We start from the raw sequence: 5563 nt of genomic DNA, 5'->3' as shown, positions 1-5563 counted from the left end.
CTCGGTTTTTTCTCTTGCACCGCATTCTCTTTTGCAGCAGTTTCTCTATCTTGCAACGATATGGATGGAGAGATGTATTTTTCTACTTTATCGTTTTGGAGAGAGAGTGAGATGGATTATAACGATGTGAGAGAAGTGCATGTGTGCATGTTAATAAATAGACGAAGCCTAATGCGGAGCAAATCAAATCGTTGTTGTTAAAGACAAAGTGACAGTGAAAAACAGTGTGCTAGTGAAAACTTAATAATTATATTAAAAAATCAATCATATCGCGAATAGACTTTATTATAGATATGGACGGATTTAACGTAAATAAGCAGTTTCTTTGTAAAGAACTAGCCATCGTAAATGTGCGCACAGGCTTCGCGTCTCTATATGAATTCGAGCTAGGCGTCCAATACAGCGATTTAAGTGAAGCTGATAGAAAGTCTGCATGGTACGTCACGAATTTCATTCATGGAATTCCTTTCAAAAATTTTTCGGGGCAAAAGAATTATAATCAGATAGATATTTCGACATTAGTTAAACTTTTTATTCGCGGCTTTAAGGATCCCGTAATCGCGTATAAGGGGGGTCATATTGAGAGGGATTTGTTAAACCAAATTGGCGTGCGACATGTTAATTTAGAATCTTTTAGTTGCCCCAAATTCGAAATTTTAGCCGCGGACCCGAAGTATGGGCCAATGGACCCACCATGCAGGCTTCATTGTTGGACGCCTAGTTCAACATCAAAGCGGAGGGTACAGTATCACTGTGCCCTCACCGAGGTGCGCGTCTTTCGCAATTGGTACCAGCAAGGTAATTTTTTTATTTTTTATTTTTTTACAATTATTTTTATGCTGCATTTTTTGTAGAAATAGAGCGAAAGACGTAAGTCTGTGTGCACTCCTCAGCGAGGTGCAAATCTTTCACAATTGGTACCAGCAAGGTAATTTTTATTTTTTATTTTTTATTTTTTTACAATTATTTTTATGGTGCATTTTTTGTAGAAATAGAGCGAAAGACGTAAGCCTGTGTGCACTCCTCAGCGAGGTGCGAATCTTTCGCAATTGGTACCAGCAAGGTAATTCTTTTTATTCTTTATCTTTTATTTTTTTACAATTATTTTTATGGTGCATTTTTTGTAGAAATAGAGCGAAAGACGTAAGCCTGTGCGAATCTTTTTTTGGTCGAGGTGATGTCCTCGGGAGAAAAAATTGTAACAACGTGCCGATCGGTGTTGATACGATGGATGAGAAGAGGTATGTATAATAATTGTTATTTAAAAAATTAAAATTAATTTTTTTAATAACGATTATTTTTTAATTAACAGCGTCTTCTTGAAGAGGAGGAGGAGGAGGAGGAGGAGGAGGAGGAGGAGGAGGAGGAGGAGGCTTACGTTTGTCATCAACGGTTCAGTATCACTGTGCCCTCAGTGAGGAGCGCGTCTTTTGTCAGTAGTTCATGGAAGGTAACGTATTTTTTTCCTTTTTTTAGTTACTATTATTTTTCATTTCCACGATACCTTTTTCTTTGCAGAAAGAGATAATGACGATGATTGATTATCGACGCGAGGAGGATAGACTTCGAAGTTTCGAATTCTGGCCAATTGAATATATTCAACCGGAGGAACTTGCAGCCGCAGGATTTTACTATCTGGGACAGGACGATTTTGTCGCATGTTTTGCATGCGACATCGAATTGCATCAGTGGCAACATAACGACAGGGCCATGTCGGAGCATCACTTCTGGTCGAGGAATTGTCCATATGTACTGGGGGAAAATTGCGGCAACGTGCCGATCGATGCTCATCCCACAATCATTTCAATGTCACCATCAAGATGCGGTGTGGACGAGTGCGGAATCTACGATTATACCATGGATGAGAAGAGGTATGTATGTATAACAAATGTTATTTTAAAAGAAATTAAAATTTATTTTTTAATAATGATTTTTTTTTTAATTAAGAGCGTCATCCTGAAGAGGAGGAGGAGGAGGAGGAGAGGGGAGGAGGCTTGCGATTGTCATCAAGCGCGTTGTTCTTCGTAATGTTCAGACTCGCATAATTCTTCAAGGTCGTCGTTGTACCGGGATTTCTGGACCGATCGATTTCCACTCCGTTCAGTTCGTAACGTATTTCGTCGAACATAAACGCCACCGCATTGTTGTCTAGAGCTACCGTGTCGTTTGCCAATCCTCCCGGTAGGCTGAGTCTTCCCTCCACGTATAGGAAGCTTTTACACGGAAGAGTGTACAAGTCTTGATGTTGAATGGGTATTCTTATCTCATCGCTGTTTCCAAACGTAGTGTTGGCGTACGGATTGTAGGTGTGCAGTTCGATCTTAGTTATTCAATTGTCGAAGGTCGGTGCTTCGGAGATGTTCAAAATGTCGTACGACATGATGCGAGTGCGTGCGATTACTTGTTAACGACAAATCCCAAAGATTGTAGATATTTAACGTTTCGTGCAGTTAATTTCCTCGTCTTCTTCTCCTTATTATTATTGTTATTATTATTATTATTATTTTGGAGCGATACACCGTCTTTGAAGCTTGGCGTATTATTGTGAATTAGCATGACGTTTCTTTACCGAGGTTATGAGATGATTCGACGAACGTGCAATCGTATCGTGATTTCTTCGTTTCGAAAATCAATTAAACGTCCCGACTGGTCCACAATGCGAATCGTTAAATCATCCATTGACCGTGTGACGATCGGAAGGTAAATGACTCGTGCCGGCGTTTCCGATATTTTATACCCTGGCGACACGTTGGGCGTGAATTCGTGTATCGTGTGAACCAGTTTCCCGTTATCGTACGAACCGGTGGTTACGTTGCATTCTATTCGAATAATATTCGTATTAATGATATTTACGGGGGTGTCCGATATATGCCATGTGTTTGGCGATAAAACACGATTCATAGAGAATCCTAGAATAGGACCCACGTTATTAGGCTTTGTAAAATTTATCCTATATGCTCTTTTAATTTCGCTTTTCATAGTATTGTTGTTCGCTCGCAAGATCAGCGGGTATTCCGGATCATTCTTATCTTTGGCTGCAGGATACCGCATGCTTATCTCGCGCCTCAAGTAAGCGTTTATCGCCTCCAGTTCATACGAACCATCTGGGATGCTTATCTCTTCATCTTTGTCGTCGAAATAAAATTTATTGTTTCCAATATTCGAACTGATGTTTGGTATTGTATAATAAGTTTGCAAATCGAGCAGACCCAGTTCGTAGTTGGCATTGCTCAGATCTATAGGCGGGAAGTACTTGGACGATAAGACGCTACTTCTTCCCGATAACGTGAATGTGTAGGACATTCTTGCAGCGGCGGTAGAATGATTAAAAATGCTATGTCAGAGATTCTCGCAAAAATTTTACACACAATTGTCCACATACGCTTTCGTTGTAATTTTGATAATTCTTGCGATTGTATGAGATTACCACGTTCGGTCCGAAGTATCGAATTAATTCGATTGGTGGTTGAAGATTTCCAAAACTATCGAAGTAGCTGATTCGCGACTTCTGCTTTATATATGCGACCCAATGTGTTCCTGGACCATGACTGCTATCCAGATTGACTATTCCTCGTTCATTTATCCATATTTTATTGGGCAATGCATCGAGCATGAAAACTCCGCGAAAATGTGGTAATTTTCTACAGACAATTTTCAATTCAAGATCCGTCGTTGAGTTATCTACTTTTTTCGTTTCGTCTTCCTTTTTTTTTTCTTTATTCCTTTCCCACGCTTGTATGGTGCAAGATACACTCCACGGCCCTCCATGGCACGATTGTGTCGTTCCAATTCTTCCAATTGTTTCTTCGCAGCTTTCGCCTCGTTTATCGTTTTAGCCACTGCAGCAGTACCGCCTGACAATGCCCCCAAAGCTCCCAAAGCAGGAAACAGCAGCGGTAGAAAACCACCTCGTTTGGCAATTGGTAGAATTCTTCCAATATTGTAGCTACTGTAATTCTTCTTCTTCTTCTTCCCCTTAACCGCTCGTCGACCCTTCTTCCTTATCAGACCCATACCTAATCTTGTCAGGGAATGTCTTTTACCAGTCCGTAACGGTATACAGAGCTGTTTATACCAGTCTGTAGCAGTATACAGAGCTGTTTATACCAGTCTGTAACGGTATACAGAGCTGTTTATACCAGTCTGTAGCGGTATACAGAGCTGTTTATACCAGTCTGTAGCGGTATACAGAGCTGTTTATACCAGTCTGTAGCGGTATACAGAGCTGTTTCTTACCAGTCTGTAGCGGTATACAGAGCTGTTTCTTGCCAGTCTGTGGCGGTATATGAAGCTGTTATGTCAAAAATTCTTTGATTGATAATGAACAAAAAAAAATGTACGTGCGTTAGTTACATGGAGATGTGCTCTATCATTTGAATACGAGAAGACTGATATCTATGATGCTTGAGTTCTCGTATAAATACCTTATCGTTCGAGAAGAAAATTTAGCATAACAAAAGACAGTCGAGAGAGAGCATGCGTTTCGTACGACAGTCCTTGAATATCCGGGTTCCGACCTACCGCACGTTCGACGACCATGATGAGATAATTCGGAAGCATGGGCCATTGCTACCGAGTACTATACGATGCGTGATAAGCGGCCCGTCAGGATGTGGTAAAACGAACGTCATGATTAGCCTGTTGGAAAGTTCGAATGGACTGCGATTCGCAAATGTGTATGTGTATTCGAAATCGTTACGTCAACCAAAATATCAATACTTGAACAACTTGTTCTCGCACGTGGGCAAGGACGTAGGTTACTTTGCCTATTCGGACAACGCGGACGTGATTCCCCCGGCGGATGCTCGACCGAATTTGATATTTATCTTCGACGACGTTGCTTGTGATGAACAGGACGTTATGAGAGAATATTTCGCGATGGGCAGACATTCGCACGTCGATTGTTTCTATCTGTCGCAATCATACGCGAGAATACCCAAACATTTGATTTGCGACAATGCCAATCTATTGATTCTATTCAATCAAGATGCCATGAATCTGCGACACGTTCATCAGGATCATGTGAATACTGATATGTCGTTCGAAAGTTTCAACGCAGTTTGTTCAAGGTGTTGGCGAAACAAGTATGAATTCCTTGTAATCGACAAAGACAGCCCTGTGAACCGAGGACGTTACAGACGCGGATTTAACGAATTCGTCGTGCTGTGATCCAGCTCATTTGGACGGTAAGAGGTGTCGGTGTCACATCGTGCTCCCACTCGATATGCGTCCGTCAAAGAAAAACCTGCGAGCTGCCATCGTTAAGGAAATAGCTAAGACCAGTGAAGTCATACGTAAAAAGAGTTTAGCCTTGAAAGTTGGGAAAATGGATGTACAGTCTAACATTGAGAGGAATTTACGTCCAATCGTGGAACCGTTGAAACAGCTGGTTCAAAATACAGCTACGGAAGCGAAAGATAATACATCAAATGCTGACCGATCGTTGGATTTGCAAACACAGCAGTCGCTGTTCTCTGTGAAGAAGAAGAAGAAGAAAGTGGAGAGAGAATTTATTAAGAAAAAGAGGACACACGATGAAGCGGCATTAACTCCAAGGATGCAT

General features: G+C 41.2%; 1 long non-coding RNA gene across 1 annotated transcript; it reads left to right on the top strand.

The window, feature by feature from the left end:
• The first annotated feature begins 971 nt into the window (after nt 1–971).
• On the top strand, nt 972–1969 carry LOC143261156 (uncharacterized). Its single transcript, XR_013035374.1, has 3 exons — nt 972–1063; nt 1128–1450; nt 1519–1969. It is a non-coding gene; the product is annotated as an uncharacterized LOC143261156 (long non-coding RNA).
• Nucleotides 1970–5563: the final 3594 nt, after the last annotated feature.

Source organism: Megalopta genalis, unplaced genomic scaffold (genome assembly GCF_051020955.1).
Source record: "Megalopta genalis isolate 19385.01 unplaced genomic scaffold, iyMegGena1_principal scaffold0038, whole genome shotgun sequence".
Lineage (NCBI taxonomy): Eukaryota > Metazoa > Arthropoda > Insecta > Hymenoptera > Halictidae > Megalopta > Megalopta genalis.
This window is presented reverse-complemented; position numbering and strand designations above follow the sequence as displayed.